Source organism: Miscanthus floridulus, chromosome 6 (assembly GCF_019320115.1).
Source record: "Miscanthus floridulus cultivar M001 chromosome 6, ASM1932011v1, whole genome shotgun sequence".
Classification (NCBI taxonomy): domain Eukaryota; kingdom Viridiplantae; phylum Streptophyta; class Magnoliopsida; order Poales; family Poaceae; genus Miscanthus; species Miscanthus floridulus.
The window spans coordinates 20,646,905-20,665,124 of NC_089585.1; the positions used below are offsets into that span (position 1 = coordinate 20,646,905).

Genomic DNA, 18,220 nt, shown 5'->3' on the forward strand with positions numbered 1-18,220 from the left:
AAACACATTGGGGCCAGTTCAAGTATACCGTCATGTCCTTCGGGTTAATAGGTGCCCCAAATTCATTTCAAGGTGCTATGAACAATACATTACATCCACTCCTTCACAAGTGTGCCTTGGTGTTTTTCGACGACATCCTTGTGTATAGCACCTCTTATGAAGACCATGTTATGCACTTGGCACATTTGATTTGCTTTCCAAAGACTAGTATCAACTACTTAGGTCATGTCATTGGTGCGCAAGGAGTCTCCACAAATCCATCAAAGGTTGCCGCTGTGCAAGCCTAGCCACAACCAAGTGATGTCAAGCAGCTCCACAGTTTCCTTGGACTCATAGGTTATTACCGAAAGTTCATTAAGCACTACGTTGTGATTGACAGGCCCTTGACTAATCTGCTCAAGAAGGGCAAGCTCTTTATTTGGACTGCCTACCATACTATAGCCTTTGAAACACTAAAGCAGGCTCTCACTGAAGCCCCAATTTTGGCCCTACCCAATTTCTCCAAGCCCTTCCAATTATAGATTGATGCAAGTGATGTCGGCATCGGAGCAGTCCTCCTTCAAGATGATCACCCATTGGCCTTTGTTAGTAAGTTGCTTGGGCCCTATTCACGTGGCTTATCTACTTATGAGAAAGAATACTTGGCTATTCTTATGGTGGTGGAGCATTGCATATCATACTTACAGCACGACAAGTTTACTATCTTCACTGACCAAAGGAGCCTAATGCATATTACTGAGCAGCGCCTGTAGACTCCGTGGCAGATGAAGCTTTACACCAAGCTTGTTGGGTTAGAATTTAAGGTTGTCTACAAACCAAGGGCTTCCAATTTGGCAGTTGATGCTCTCTCACAGCACCATTTGCCTCCAGAATAGCTCAATGCCATCTTTTCTTCATCACTGACTTGGTTATTAGATGTTGTTGCTGGATATGATTATGATCCAACCTCTCGCAAGTTATTGCAAGAACTAGCACTTAACCCTGATAACCACCCGCCTTATACTCTGGTCAATGGTGTTATTCACGTTGGAGATCGCATTTGGGTGGGCGACAACAAGACCCTCTAGCTGAGAATTTTTGAAGCATTACATTCCAGCGCTATCGAGGGCCACTCTAGGTTCCCTATTACCTACGCCCAAATCAAGAAGCTATTCGCTTGGAAGGGTATGAAATCTGACATCAAACAAATTGTTACTTCTTGTACCATCTATTTGCAGGCCAAGCCCAATCATGCCAAGTACCTAGGACTCCTTTTGCTGTTGCCTATACCCGTAGAGTCATGGCAAGTCATCTTGATGGATTTCATCGAGGGGATCCCCCATTCTAGCATAGCTAATTGTGCCATGGTCGACGTCAACAAATTCAGCAAATTTGCCCACTTCATGCCTCTACTTCACCCATTCACTGCTCAACAAGTGGCTCAGGTCTTCCTCGACAATATCTACCACCTACATGGCATGCCAACCCACATCATCTCCAACCGTGACTGCATCTTCACCAGCCACTAATAGAAGGAGCTGTTTCGTTTGGCAAGTACCAAGTTATGCATGAGCTCCACCTACCACCCTCAATCCGATGGCCAGATAGAGCGGGTGAACTAGTGCCTCGAAGCGTTTCTACGCTGCTTCGTCCACTCCTGCCCTAAGTAGTGGTTGCGATGGCTCAGCTTAGTGGAGTATTGGTATAACACCAGTCTCCACTCTTCACTCAATAGGTCACCATTCGAGGTACTATATAGACACACTCCTCGCCACTTCGGCCTTTCACCACCTAAAGTATCATCTATATCTGATGTTGAAACTATGCTTATGGAGCATTCCACTATGCTTGATCTGGTGTGCCAACATCTCCTTCGAGCCCAACATCGCATGAAGATGTATGCTGACAAGCACCGATCGAGAGATCCTTCAACATCGGTGACATGGTGTTCCTCAAGCTCCAAACCTATGTCTAGGCATCGCTTGCTCCACGTGCCCACCAAAAGCTCTCCTTCTATTACTTCAGGCCATACAAGGTGCTGGAGAAGATCGAAGATGTCGCCTACAAGCTTGACCTACCGGAGTCATCATCTGTTCATCCGGTATTCCATGTCTCTCTACTCAAGGCTGCCCCATCGACCAAGTATACTATCTCGGTGGATCCACCAGAGTTGGTAGAAGGCTTGCAAGTCCCTAAGACAGTGCTGCAGTGCCATCTCCATCCCTGTTGCATAGGTGCGGTTGTTCAATTCCTGATCAAATGGTCCAGCATGGATGTAGAACTCACCACCTAGGAAGATGTAGAGGCAATTCAATAGCGCTTTTCATTTGCTCTAGCCTAGGGACATGCTGGGTCGCAAGAAGAGGGGGGTGTCACGACGCCGTACCCAGTCATCATCGAGCCCAAGAGGAGTACTCATAGTAGGCCCAAGAACAAGAGAGTGTCCAGCCCAGAATGGGTCTGTAACATTTGCAAACCCAAGCCCAGCAGTGAGGAGTAGAAGTAGAGTGGAAGGGAAGCAAGAGAGACAACAACCAACTACTCTATAAAACATAACCTAATCACTCTACCGATGCCGACAGCCTATTTGGCGGGCTCTCGTCTTCCCCATCACCGATTCCCTAGTGTCGCCGCACCACGCGAGGTCGACATGCCCACACACTAATTTGGAGAAAGCAACAGTGTTGCCGGCTCAGAGGCCCCTCGCTCACACGAAGCGGCTCCAGCCCTTGGTAAGCACATAGCTCTGGCTACTATTCTAGTATGAATACCAGAACCACCACACCTTGCCCTCACCATCCTCGAAGTTGAGGAGCACACCCTTGCCGATGATCATCTCTAGCCCGTGCTTCAGTAGGAAGTGCTTCTTCGCTTGCTACTTGGGCATGATGAGACGGTTGTGTTAGTTTGATCTCCACCAATTGGCCCAAAGGCCAATCGAACCCCTTGATCGCGTCCTGATAGGGAATGCTTAACCGACCACTGGTTAGCGGGCCCCTATCACACAACACTATATAAAATAGAGAGGTGGGGGCTAGGGCACGGGTGATAAGGTTTACCACCACCACTGACCCACTGAAGTAACCCTAGAAGGCCCCTCTGATCATGGGTGGCGCTGCAAGTGATGGGAAGCACCGTCGACCGCCTCGGCGCCACACCGGACATCTACACCACGCTGGACTCCACTGCATCTTCTACCCCTTTAGATGATGCCACCAACTGGACCTCGACATGGACTGCTCATCTTCCTCCAAAGCCGACGGTCAGCCACTCCTACATCTCCCTCTCTCATAGCCTCCCTCTCTGTATCATGTTATAGGTCGAATTAAACTAAACCAAAAATGAATTCACCCTCCAATACACACCTAGATGAATCCTAAGGATTAACAATGGTATTAGAGCCACTGCTCTAGGTGTAGATCTGGTAGGGGAAGTAGCAGTTTAGAAGGAGATGAGATAGATCCAATTCGGATCTAAGCAAAAAGGGTTTGATGCAAACCCTAACCGTAATCGGGGTGAAGAAAAGAATAGCAGAAGGGGGTCTTGGTTTTGAGAACAACTCAAACCCTAGCCCTAACCCACAAAGATAGATGGGGAAGATGAACAGTAGGGCTAACCCTAACTCTAACCCTAACCCTAAATTGGATCAACTCCGAGAAGAAAAGAAAGAACTTCAAACAGAGAAGATCAAGGGGAAAGGGGAAGGGCTAGGGAGGCAGCTTACCTTGCCTATCTCCACTCACCAGATCACCCTAGGAAGAGCCTCCACACCGATTCTAGGGTTGAGATGGTGACTAGAGGGGGGTGAATAGTCGTTTCTATATTTAATTGCATCGGCTAACCGAAACAAATGCAGAATTAAACAATTTAGTCTAGCCAAGACAACACCCCTCTATCAAAGTTCACAAGCACCTTATAAAGTTCCTAGTTAGGCAACAAAGGTGTTGGGCTAGCTAGAGCTCACCTATTCAATTCTAGGAGCAAGGTCACACAAACCTATGCCACTAGTATTTCAAGCAATGAGGGAGCTCCTACTCATGCTAGTAAGCAAAAGAACAAAGCCAACTTAGCTCACTAGCAATGCTCAATAACAAGGCAACCAATGCCAAACTAGAGAGCGCAAATACTTAGCTACACAAACTAAGCAATGTGACTAACAAGGTTACACAAACTGAATTAGCCACGCAAGAGAGCTACTTCTATGCTACACAAGCATGAAGATAACTAGTGAGCTACACAAGCTACCTAATTATAAGAGCAACTACACAAGCACAATGTATATGAAAGTAACCATGAGCTTGTGTAAGGGGATTGCAAACCAACATGAAGAACAATGTTGACACGGTGATTTTCTCCTGAGGTTCACGTGCTTGCCAACATGCTACGTCCCCGTTGTGTCGACCGCTCACTTGGTGGTTCGGTGGCTAATTAGGATCACCCGCCAAGCCCGCACGTCAGGCACTACAAGAACCTACCCCAAAAGTGAGGGTAGCTCAATGGCATGCTCAACTAGAGTTGCTCTTCGTAGCTCCCGTGGGGCGAGCACAATGCCCCTGACAAAACTCTTCTTCGGAGCACCGCACAAGCTTCTTGCGGGCTTCGACTAGGACCACCACCAAGCCATCTAGGAGATGGCAACCTCCAAGAGTAACAAGCACCACCGTCTTGCAACTCGATCACCTAGTGCCACTCGATGCAACCTCATGATGCAATCGCACTAGAATCGCTCTCTCACATAATTGAATGATCACTATCAAGTATATGTGAGATGGAGGGCTCCCAACCACTCTCAAGCATGGACACAAAGTCCCCCAAGGTGCTCAGCCCCGGCCATGGCTGAGACCACCTTCTATTTATATCCCCCACTAAAATAGAGCCATTGTACCCCTTCACTGGACATAGCTCAGGGTGACCGGACGTGTCAGTCAGATCGATCGGACGCACCCTGCCAGCGTTCGGTCAATGGATGCATGCCATGTGTCTCCTCCATACAACCTCAGTCACTTGATCTCAATGGTCAAGTGATGACCGAACGCAGCATAGTGCCAAGGTCGAACGTAGGACTCTAGCGTCCGGTCACTTCTAGTAAGCTCCTAGAGCTGCTTAACCATGACCGGACGCGTCCGGTCGATCACGATCGGACGTAGCATCAGTGTTTGGTCCTTTCTCCTCTTCTCTGTGATGCCATGTCAGCGGGACCAGACGTAGGCCCTGAGCGTCCGATCACTCTTAGTGCCAGTGTCCAGTCATGAGGCTGAGACTGCACGCTCACTGCTGCCACTGACCAGACGTGTCGGTCCTACCGAGGCCAATGTCTGGTGCACTCTATGAAACTCTATCTTTTCTGTACAAGGCACTAGTGGCACCGTCGGATGAAGTTTCAAATCCTTCTCACCTTCGTTTCATCGCTGAGTTGATCCACATCAACTCTAACTTCATCTCCTTTGTAAATGTGCCAACACCACCATGTGTATGTGTGTTAGCATTTTCACAATCATTTTCCAAAGGATTAGCCACTCAACTTGCCACGCCACTCGATCCTAGCGACGATGCAAAGTTAGATCACTCAAGTGTCACTAGATGACCGATATGCAAACAAGTTTGTCCCTCTTGATAGTATGGCCATCTATCATAAACCCAATCATCAACTTCTCTACACACCTATAACCGGTGAAATGAAATACCCTAGGTTATACCTTTGCCTTCATTGTTGATGCAACACATGCACCAACATGATGAACAATGATATGATCCACTTCATATCATCATGTGATCATATTGGTTCATCGATCATGACTTCACTTGCTTTTCACCGTTGCCTTCGTTCATTGGTGCCAAGTCTTGCTCAAGCTTCACCACCACGTGGTCCATCGCTCCAAAGCCTCCGACTTGCCCTTCACGCTTACAATCGGTCTATCAAGCCAAGTCTTGTCTTGATCTTCTCCACCATGATCACATGACTCAATGTCATGTCTCATGTTCAATGAGCTCCTTCATCATCACATGTGTGAGCTTTGCAACATCTCTGAGCCATTTTCACCTTCACGGCATATGTTGCTCACATACATGTACATGTGGACTAATCGCCTGTGTATATGACAAAAACACAATTAGTCCACCTAGGTTGTCACTCAATTACCAAAACCACACAAGGACCTTTCACCGGTGCACTATGGCCATGCTAGGGCACCATGGCTAGGCCGCTCGATGGCGGCGCACTCACCCACTGGGGAGCATGCGTGCCGGTGAGGGGGCCAGCGACGGCGCCACCATCCCTCCACCATGGGCTCGCTCTGGTGGCTCTCAGCGGCATGCCACTATAGGGGAAGCCTTGAGCCAGGCGGTCAAGGGCAACGGCGCAAGGCCGCTTGATGGCGGTGCGCTCAGCCTCGGGCGAGCACGCTCATCGGCGAGGGGCCCCATGGCGGCGCCACCATCTCTGACCGCCGAGATTCTAGAGAGAGAAAGAGAGAGAGCCGACCATCGTGGCGAAGACAGAGAGCCAGAGGAAGAGAAATGAACCTAGGGTTCTAGGGGAGGCGGCCGAGCGCCATTTTTGATCCGCCGAGACGTGCGCGTAGCCATCCGATCTGCATCAGCGACACAGAGGCGACGGGCCGAGGTTGCGGCCTGGGAGGGAGCCACGCACGCGCAAGGTAGCCTAGGCCGGTTTTGCTGCCGGGACATGAACAGTGAACGCAGAATTTTTGTTTATATTTTCAAGAGTAGTTTTGATGAATTTTGTCAAGTTTTGAATCTCTGTCAAAATTTGAACCAACGGGATAATTTTTTCAGAGAGTAGATGAGAAAAGTAAAATGTTTCTAAAAATAGATAAAGAATTTTTTCATGTTTCCGCAGTAAAGTTTAATGTTTATTATCTTCCAATTAAATTCAAAACAACGGGAGAATTTAATTCGAAGAGCAGTTATATTTAGTAAATTATGATTATGTTGATCCTCTAATTAAATTAGAACCAACGGAAAAATTTAATTAGAGGAGTAGTCTATTTTTTTAAGTAAGATTATAGTATTGTCATTTTCTGATCAACGTTGATGATGACAATATTATAATGAATTTAAGTTTGAAGTTTAAATCTCTAATAAATTTTACACCAATGTGGTCAATTTTTTAGAGAGTAGATAAGGACTAAGAAATATTCCTGAACTAAAAGAATGTATTTCATTATCAAGTTTCCACTGCAATGATGTTTATTATCTTCTAATTAAATTCGAATCAACGGGAATATTTAATTTTGAAGACTAGTTATATGTATTTCAAGCTGATATATGAGTTTTATGTATTAATTCTATTTTCTGCTCAATGGTGATGTAGAATTGATGCAGAAGCATATTGTATGTTATTTTTTAACTAATGAGATCACTCGGTTGCATGCCAACAGGCTGTAATGCTGGGCTATAGGAACGAAAAGGCTTGAGTCAAGCCAGTTCAGGACTAATTTTTTGTTAGTTTACTAATTTTCTGATTAAATTGGAACCAATGGGAAGATTTAATTAGAAAATAAAGAAATAAGTTAATGTTTTATTCGTCGTGACTAAGTTTTTGTTACAGTAAATTGTGTATAGATTTATCCCGCATGGGGAGAAGCTTTGGCATAGTACTTATGCTAGTGAATCCTACATGGCGGGAAAAGTTTTGTGATGATTTACATGTGTTGTATCCCGCATAGCGAGAAAAGTTTAGGTAGCTCTTATGCTGTCCTAGTACTGACCATAGCACAATAGAAATACATTGTCATGGTCAATACTAACCAAAAGATATGAAAAGATGCAAGCGTGACTTACAAAGTACTGCTAATGAAAGACCTCGTTGAGTTCTTGAAGTGAAATAAGGCAAGTGTACTCCTAAACGGATCAAGAAATAACTTTGTTTACATGACATAATCATGTGAATGAAGTAAGTTATAAGTGTCTCCTCGTTCACAGGCTTTCTGAATAGTTCTCGAAATTATGGCAATAAAGTTCATGCCATATTTCGAGGGGGAGAATATTAAGATCAATTAAGCAAAATACTCTTCATTAAGAGTGAGATAAAGATCAAATAAGAAAGATACTCTTTATTAAGAGTGAGATAAAGATTAATTAAGATGAAATCGTTGGAGGAGTACAACGGCCATAACAATGATACCCCTAAGCAGAGAAATAGCTAAATTCCTGGACTTTTTAAAGTTTCGATAGAAAGATAGCGTAGTCAGCCTCAAAGATATTAAGGTGGTGCTTAAAGCGCCATATGAGGTTTTAACAAATTAAACCCAAAATAAGATATTTGAAGATACACCATCTTTAGAAAAGATAGGATGATCTGGGGGAGCATGGTATGTAGAGGTATGTAAAGACTTAAGACTTAAAGAGAAGAGAGACTGTATGCCCACTCCAGTGACTCAGGAGCAACATATTTCTCAGTAACTGTTGATGTTGTATGACTAATACAACACCTGTTGTTAGCTCTTCAAAGAAGATCAATAATATAAATAATGATCTTGTAATATAGGAGCCTGTAGAATCAATTGCATCTTGGCAATAAAGAGCAACAACAGCCCCATATGAAAGTGCCAGTAGCTAAGGCCCCAGAAGGTCTCAAAGAATTAATAAACCAATTTTTCTGATGACTATGAAGTCTATGTTAGTAAAGAAATTCAAATAGAGGGTGATCCCACCTCATTTGAAGAAGCCATGAGAAGCGTTTACTCGTTTAAATGGTAAGAAGCTATGAAAATTGAAATGAATTCGATGAATACCAATGATGTTTGGGACTTAGAAAAAATTCCTAATAGAGACAAAATAGTAGGCTGTAAAAGGGTCTACAACACAAAACGTAATTTCAAAGGGAATATAGAAAGATATAAAGCATGACTTGTAGCAATATGCTTTATGCAAAGAGGATGAATAGATTACGATGAGAGTTTTCTCTCCAGACTCATGCAAGAATTCTTTAGAATTAAAATAGTATTATTGGTACATTACGATTGAGAGTTACATCATATGGATGTAAAGATGGCATTCCTCAATGGGGATTTGTATAAAAACGTTAACATGGCACAACCCAAAGGTTTTATCGTGGAAGAAAAAGAATATATGAGATGTCGCTTGTAGAATTCTATTTATGGATTAAAAGTAAGTCTCTAGACAGTAGTATTTGAAGTTGATGAAACGATAAAAAAGTTTGGGTTTTAAAGAAAATGAGAAGGACAATAACGTTATGCGAAGATCAAGAATGGAAAATTTATTTTCCACATCCTGTGAATAGATAACATTCTACTCACTAGTAGTGATGTTGATCTATCATTGGAGAAGTAGAAGTTTTATCCTCAAGTTTTAATATGAATGGTCTTGGTGAAGCGTTATTGGTTCGAGGAATCAAAATTCACCGAGATATAAGAAAATAAGGTATTAGGACTATCGAAAAGGCATACTTAGAAAAGATTCTAAAGAAATAAAGTATGCATACGAGTAAACCTGTGCCTGATCTCATAGTCAAGGGTAATAGATAAGAGAATTTTCAGTGTTCTAGGAACCGATATGAGATCGATCGAATGAATATGGTTCCATATGCTTCATCTGTTGGAAGCTTGATGAGTGTACAAGTACAAGTAAGAACTTTCCTTGACTAGTTTACGTATCCAGGATATTTTGGCAGAAGTCCAGTCCAGATATAGATCACTGGAATGGAGTTGAGAATGTCTTGTAATTTTTGTAAAATATCATAGGCCTTATGCTGAGTAAGAAAAAATAAGTACTCTCAAATAGTTATGGGTACAAATGTTAAGTTTTGACGAGATGTGTAGTGAAATCCACAGTAATTGCCAACACAAAAAGCTCCAAAGAAACTGTTATGGTGTCATCAATGATGCATACCATAGTATAGCTCGACATGAGGCTTAAGAAACAGGCAAAAGGAGGTTAAGGAAATTTGTACCTGGATTTAACAATGGTAGACAACAGCAAAAAACCATTTAAAGTAAGTTAACTTCAAAGACAACATGTCAAGTGTGCTGCCAAACACATTGACACTAAGTTATATGTTGTAAAGGAGAAAATCCATAATCATTTTGAAAGCATTGAGCATATAAGTACCAAGCAAGTATTTATGGATCCACTTACCAAAGGCTTATCACCCAGCGTGTTCAGAGAAGACGCAGTCGACATGGGTTTATGGGAAAGCCTATAATTTCTAGATACTAAGGGCCTATTTGAGTATCTGTTTTAAAACAGAGATGTGCATTATAGCTGTTAAATCTAATGGCAACTGACCGTGACGATGAGGCACGCTCTATGCACTGATATGTGATGGAATAGGAACAATATAAAGTAAGTAAGTTAAGTTTAAGTCATAAGGTGAGATCAAGGGGGAGAATGTTAGTTTGATCTCCACCAATTGGCCCAACGGCCAATCGGACCCCTTGACCGCGTCCTGATCGGGGACGCTTAACCGACCACTGATCGGTGGGCCCCTGTCACATAGTGCTATATAAAGAGAGAGGTGGGGCCAGGGCACGGGTGACGAGGTTTACCGCCGCCACTGACCCACCGAAGTAACTCTTGAAGGCCCCTCCGATCGTGGGCAGCGCTGCAAGTGACGGGAAGCACCGTCGACCGCTTCGGCGTCACGCCGGACGTCTACACCATGCTGAACTCCACTGCGTCTTCTACCCCGCTGGACGACGCCACCGACTAGACCACGACATGGACTGCTCATCTTCCTCCAAAGTCGATGGTTAGCCACTCCTACGTCTCCCTCTCTCATAGCCTCTCTCTCTGTATCATGTTATAGGTCGAATTGAACTAAACCAGGAATGAATTCACCCTCCAATATGGACCTAGATGAATCCTAAGGACTAACAGGTTGAGCTTGCCAACGTCACTCGGCGTCACGACCTTCTCGAAGAGCAGCTTCCGAGCCCACGATGGCGTCGGCTGTGCGCGCGCCCATGCCGCAGCCGCGGAGTAGGCCCTGGCGCAGCTCGGCGGCATAGGTGTGCTTCCGGAGCATGTCCACAATCTCCGACTTGGAGTGCGCCGCCAGGAAGGCGAGCTCACCAGCTGACGTGCGCTCCTCCGGGAAGTTGGTGATGGCCCCACGACCGCGAAAGCGGACGGCAGCCACGTCGTAGGCGCGCGCGGCGATCTCCTCGTCCGGAAACGTGCCGAGCCACACGCGCGCGTGGCGGTCGTAGATCTGCGCGCCCCAGCGCCCGTTCGGCTGTGGCATGACGCCCTTGAACCTCGACGACTGGCGCAACAGCATCAGGTGCAGCGCCGCCATCAGCTCGTCAGTACCTGATCCTTAGCACGAGTTTGAGACTGCGAACTCCACCTCGGTGCTGGAATCCGTCGTCGTCGTCACGTTCAACGTTACAGCGGAGTTCCACGAGAAGGTCATACTCTGATGATGCTGGTACTACTATTTTGGTAGCTAGCTAGCTCTTCTGTATGTATGACGTCGCTGGTTGTTGTGTGTGTGCATGTATATATTGATGAGGAGCTTGGTGTTTCTATTTTATAACTTTTTGTTTTGTTTGATTGCGTTTATTTATGTTGGGGCCTGTGATTGCATTTTACTTGCTGTATGGATTGTTATTTTATGCTAATTAAAGCCATCACTGCTTCCGCCTCTGTACTCTATGTAGTAAGGCTAGTTTCGATGTGAGTTTCATGTTCTAACTTTCAAGACTCTTATGTGTTAAAAATAGTGTAGACAAGTTTCATCCTATAAAACTCATTTTATCTTATCATCTCTCTCTTCATCTATAGTGTATGCCATGTCAACTTATTTAATGACCATAAAACTCTTAGGAAATTCTTACCGAGACTGACCTAATGTGTTATTGTGGGGGTACGACCCCGGATACCCACGGCAGATCACATGGGCTGCGCCCCTAGGGGCGGCCCAGCCCACAAGACGAAGCCTTGCGGGGCATGATTTTGCTCGGCGCCTTCCGCAAGACATGGGAAGATATCCTGAAGATGCTACGAGATCTGTTATGATACGTGTGATCCTATGATCCATGTAATCTGTTATTACTTTCCGGTTATCTCTCAGATCTAACCGACTTGTAACACTGCCTCCCGGACTATATAAGGCGAGCAGGGACCCCCTCCAAAATCACGGCATATCATACGATAGCTAATACAAACCAACAGACCACAGGAGTAAAGTACTACGTCGTATAGACAGCCTGAACCTGTATAACTCGTGTGTCTCTGTTGCCTTCTTGTTCTTGATCACGCGCTCCTCTGCTGATCCATCTACCTTCGTGGGATACCCCTCGGAGGACTATCGACGATATTCTGTCGATAGTTGGCGCACCAGGTAGGGGTGTGCGTGCTGTTTCCTTATCGAACAAGATGGTTTTTTCTACGGGCTCTTCGTCTCTCCTGCAGCCCGGCCAGATCTTCACGGTCAGATCCATCTCGTGGGTCATCAACGCTGACGGAGTCAGAGAGCTCCTCGAGCCGACGCAGATCCGTTCTGTGCCGACCACCCCCGCACCTACAACTACAGATCCGATCTTGGATCCACTTCCGAGGCCGCCTTCATCAACTCACCGCTCGCTTCCTTATTACCAGAGGAGGCACATCAGCAATGATGATCTGATCGAATCTATCGATCGGGTCAGTCTGAAGCTCGCCGATTGCCTCTCCGTCGCCGAGTCGGCTCTGAACACTTCCGTTCAGCGTTGACCTCCCTCCTATTCGGATCTATCGGATGCTGCTCGGCAAACTCCAGGGGTTACGGCCCTACCTTTCAGGCTCACCAACACCGCCGCTACATACCAAGACGCCCTGAGGGGCAAATTCGCCGACCAGGTGGGGGATATCCATCCTCTCGCCGACCAAATCGCCGACCAGCTTCTGCCGATGATCAACATGCTGCATGCCAGCCGATGCCCTGGAACATCCCTCCAAACCATCCTAGAGAAAAATCTGGACTCCAAATCCTAGGGCTCCATGGAGACCCTCGCCAAAACCATCACCGAGCAACCCCCTCTCCCGCCTTTCTGGGGTGGTGCGATCTTCAACGTCAGCATCGATAGCCCCCCTTGGAATGGTGAAACTGATGAGGAACGCGCTGCTCGTGAAAATAGGAACGTCAACCGCACGCAGCGCCGTGAAAACGAGCGCGCCCTTGCGATGGCCGAGGCAGCTCGTGACAACCAATTCGACTCACAAGGAAGGCCGCTCCATCGCAACCTTGACGAAGAGTTTCTCCGCGTTGATGGCCACGACGTTTTCAAGACTCCAAGCACCAATCTGGCGGTGGCCGCCAATGAGCTTGCCCGCCTCCCACAGATGCCCGAGCTCGCCAAAGTCACCGCTATGCTAAAAGCGGCACACTGTCAAGTCAACGAGATCCGAGAGGATCAGAGACCTTAATGCCCCACGAGCACGATTCGACGATCAGCTGTGTCGAGATCCAATCACCGCCCTAGTCAAAGCCACTTCGCCGACCAGTCATTACCTCCCCAGGGAGGAGCCGGGGGCCCCCGCACCAAGCATCATCGCCAGCATGACCAGGAGGTTGAACAGGACGCTCGAGTGCACCTCAGTAACCTCCGGGATGCACGACGGCGTATCGAGCAACATCGCTTCGGTCGCCACAAAGAAGAAGTACGCCGCCGCCACGAGTATGAGCAAGAGTACGGTAATCCAAACTCAACTCTAGAGCCCATCGCCACTGGCAATGCTGCAGACAACGGCGCTGACAACTCGGAAGGGCCCCAGCTTTCACCAGGGCGCTCCGAACACTCTAGTGGCCACAGATTTTAAAATCACTGGGGTCAAGCCCTATGAAGGAAGAATGAACCCAACTCAGTGGCTACAGGCTTACGCCACTGCTGTCCGTGCCGCCGGAGGTGACACCAATGTCATGGCAAATTATCTCCCCGTCATGCTCACGCTAGCCGCCATGAGCTAGTTCACAAGCCTTGCCCTGGATTCCATCGGGTCTTGGGAAGAGCTGAAGAAAATCTTCACCGACAACTACATGGCTACATGTACGTGGCCGGGCACCAAGCATGATCTAAACCACATCACCCAAAAGCTGTCCGAGCTCCTCCGCAGATACATTAGACGCTTTTCTGAGATGAGGAATTCTATTCCCAACATCACGGAAGCTGAGGTCATCACCGCCTTTGTCCAAGGACTTCATCACCGCGAGCTCCATTCCAAGTTCAACCGCAAGCCACCTACAGGCATCGGCGAGATGGTCACGACCGCCAACCAGTACGCTGACGCGGAGGAAGCTAAGGTGTGTTTCAACGAAGATACGGGCACAAATCACCCGCCTCACCGCTATGACGACCGCCCCGACAATCGACGCCACAACGACCGCCGCTATGACGACCACAGTTTTCACCGGGACAGCAGTTGTGATCAGCCAGAAGGATCCAAGTCCGGTCAGAATCGCCACCATCGGTCAGACCATTTTGTCACTACCATCAATGAGCCGCGTGCCAAGCGCAACTACGACGAGCAGTACAAGAAGATCCTCAATGGCCCGTGCCCCCTCCACAAGAACGCCAAACACAAGATGAAAGACTGCCTAGGTTTGGCCGAGGAGTTCTAGGACAAAAAGCTGGACGACGACGCCAACGACAAAAATGGAGGTCACCGACCACCTAGGGGCAATAACAATGCCTTCTAGGACCATGACAAGGTGGTCGCCACCATCTTCGGGGGCCTCGCCTTCACCGAGAGCAGAAGAGAACAGAAGCTCGCCGCCCGACGAGTGCTCGCCGTCACTTTAGAGGAAACCACCGCCAACCCCAACTATCGTCCATGGTCCGAGGTCCCCATCACCTTTAGCAAGGCCAACCAGTGGGCGGACATACCCTACACAGGGCGTTTCGCCCTCGTCCTTGACGCAACCGTCCAGAAGGTGCTCTTCAGAAAAGTCCTCATCGACGGTGGCAGTGCTTTGAACCTACTCTTCGCCGGGGCCCTAAGGGAGTTGGGCCTCACGATAACAGATCTCACACCCTCGAACTCCTCCTTCTGGGGTGTGGTACTAGGAAGGGCATCCAGACCACTTGGAGAGATCACCCTACCAGTACAGTTCGGCACGGCAAGCAACTATCGCGTCGAGTATATCAACTTCTATGTCACCGACTTCGACACCGCCTACCACGCCATACTTGGTCGGACAGCTCTGGCTAAGTTCATGGCCGTATCGCACTACGCATATCTGGTGATGAAGATGCCTTCACCTATAGGAGTCCTGGCTCTACAGGCCAACCTCTTCGTTGCCTACGCCTACGAGACAGAGAGTCTCGCTCTCACCGAAGCCACCGACCTCTCCATCTAGATGGCTAGCATGGTCACCGAAGCCAAGACAGCGCCCGTCGATGACATGGAGATCCCAGAGCTGGAGCTTCCTCTCGCGCCTCCGCCAAGTCCAAGGAAGTCATGGAGGTCAGCCTCAGCCTCATCGACATCTCCAAGACCATGAAGATTGAGGCTCACCTTGACCCCAAATAGGAAAGCACGCTCATCTCCTTCCTATGTGCCACCGCTGATGTGTTTGCTTGGAAACCTATAGACATGCTGGGGTACCATGGGAGAAGATCGAGCACTCCTTGAATGTCTCGCCGATCGTCAAACCGATCAAGCAGAAACTCCGCCAATTCACGCCAGACAAGAAGGAGGCTATTAGGGTAGAAATAAAATGGCTCTTAGCTATCGGATTTATAAAAGAAGTGTATCATCAAGACTGGTTAGCAAACACTATTCTTGTTTGAAAAAAGAATAAAGAATGGAGAATGTGTGTCGATTATACTAATCATAACAAACACTGCCCTAAGGACCCCTTCGGCCTACCTCAGATAGACGAGGTTGTAGACTCCACTGCCGGCTATGAACTGCTCTCCTTCCTTGACTGCTACTCCGGCTATCATCAGATCTCCCTCAAGGAAGAAGACCAGATCAAGACGTCGTTCATTACGCCTTTTGGTGCATACTGCTACACAACTATGTCCTTCGGACTCAAGAACGTTGGGGCTACCTATCAAAGGGCCATCTAGATGTGCCTCGACCAATAGATCAGCCGCAATGTCGAAGCCTACATAGATGACATGGTCGTCAAGACCAAGACCGCCAACAACCTTATCGCCGACCTCGAAGAAACTTTCACCAACCTGAACATGTACCGATGGAAGATGAACCCTTCAAAGTGTGTCTTTGGAGTTCCATCCGGTATACTGCTGGGCTACATCGTTAGTGCTTGAGGTATCGAACCTAACCCTGACAAGGTCTCCGCCATCACCAATATGAAATGGCTGACATGCGTAAAGGATATATAGAAGCTTACAAGCTGCATGGCACTTTAAGTCGCTTCATATCATGCCTCGGTGAAAAAGGGCTACCTTTCTTTAAGCTCCTCAAGGCCTCCGAGCACTTTTCCTAGTCAGAGGAGGCAGACTCAGCTTTTGAGCAGCTCAAGGTGTTCTTAACAAAGCCTCCGATCATGATGGCGCCACGTCCAGATGAAACTCTGCTAATATACATCGCCGCTACTTCTCGCGTCGTCAGCATAGCTATTTCGTCGAACGCGAGGAAGCCGGGCACGCTTATAAAGTGCAACGTCCAGTTTACTTCATCGGCGAGGTACTTAATGAGCCCAAAACTTGTTATCCTCAGGTACAAAAGCTATTATACGCCATTCTTATTACGTCGCGCAAACTTCGACACTACTTCGAATACTACAAGATCGCCGTGGTCACTAAGTTCCCTTTGGGGGACATTCTCCGCAACAAAGAGGCCAATGGCCGCATCATTAAGTGGGCTATTGAGCTTGGCACCTACTCCATCGAATTCAGAAGCAGACCTACCATTAAGTCATAGGCACTTGCTGATTTCATCGCTAAATGGACCGAGATCCAAGAGCCCATTGCCACTACTTGCCCCGAGCACTGGGTGATGTACTTTGACGGCCCCCTTAATATCAATGGTGCTGGTGCGGGCATTCTGTTCGTTACGTCGACCAAGGATAAGCTACATTATGTTCTCTGGATACACTTTCTGGCCTCCAATAACACCGCGGAATACGAAGCATGTCTCCATGGTCTCCGTATAGCCATCGAGCTCAGTGTCAAACGCCTTATGGTGTATGGGGACTCCGCGCTAGTTATCAACCAGCTCAACAAAGACTAGTCCTATTCCAATGAGAAGATGGACACATACTGCGCCGAAATTAGGAAGCTTGAAGGGAAGTTCTATGGTATCGAGTACCTTTACATGGTATGAGATCAAAATCAACCTGCCGACTAGCTCTCAAAGATAGGTTCTTCTCGCAACGCAGTTCCACCGGGGGTCTTTGTTCAAAATCTCTTGGTGCCATCCATTAAAGAAGAAAAGGAAGTCAAAGAGGTTCCCCCTACCAAGCAGTTGGTACTTGCGGTACCTTCGCCGGTCGCCGATTGGAGGGAGCAGTTTATCAAGTACCTCACCAGCGCTGAAGTACCCGCCAACAAGACCAAAACTGAACGTCTAATTCACCGAAGCAAGCATTACGTGCTGGTAGACGGCAACTTGATGAGGAAAAGTGCTAAGGAAGGGATACTGCAGAAATGCATCATCCAAGATGAAGGGGTAAAACTACTCCTCAAAATTCACTCTGATTCCTACGGTAATCACGCGGCCTCAAGAAACTTGGTTGGCAAAGCTTTCCGAGCTGGTTTTTATTGGCCCACGGCCATCTCTGATGCCGAAGACCTCGTTCGACGCTACGAAGGATGTCAATTTTTCGCCAAGCAAAAACACATCCCGGCTCAAGAACTGTAGACCATCCCAGCTTCCTGGTCTTTCGCATGCTGGGGACTGGACATGATCGGGCCTTTCAAGCCAGCGCCAGGTGGTTTTCGGTATGTATACATCACCATCAACAAGTTCTCCAAGTGGATCAGGTACAAACTGCTCTTCTCGGCTATCGTGAAGAAAGCAGTCGAACTCTTTGAAGAAATCATACATAGATTCGGTATCCCGAATAGCATCATCACCGACCTCAGAACAACGTTTACTGGCCATCACTTTTGGGACTTCTGCGAAGACCAGTGCATCTCCGTTAAATACGTCTCCATTGCCCATCCTAGAGCTAATGGCTAGGTCAAACGGGCGAACAGCATGATCCTTGACGCCCTCAAAAAGAGGCTATATCAAAAAGAAGAAAGGCATCCGGGCAGATGGCTCAAGGAACTACTAGCTGTGGTCTGGGGACTGTGCACTCAAG

The 18,220-nt window shown here is 47.3% G+C and overlaps 1 pseudogene; it reads right to left on the reverse strand.

Moving 5' to 3' along the window:
• Nucleotides 1-2,686: 2,686 nt before the first annotated feature.
• Nucleotides 2,687-11,260, reverse strand: LOC136460324 (AP2/ERF and B3 domain-containing protein Os01g0141000-like; annotated as a pseudogene).
• Nucleotides 11,261-18,220: the final 6,960 nt, after the last annotated feature.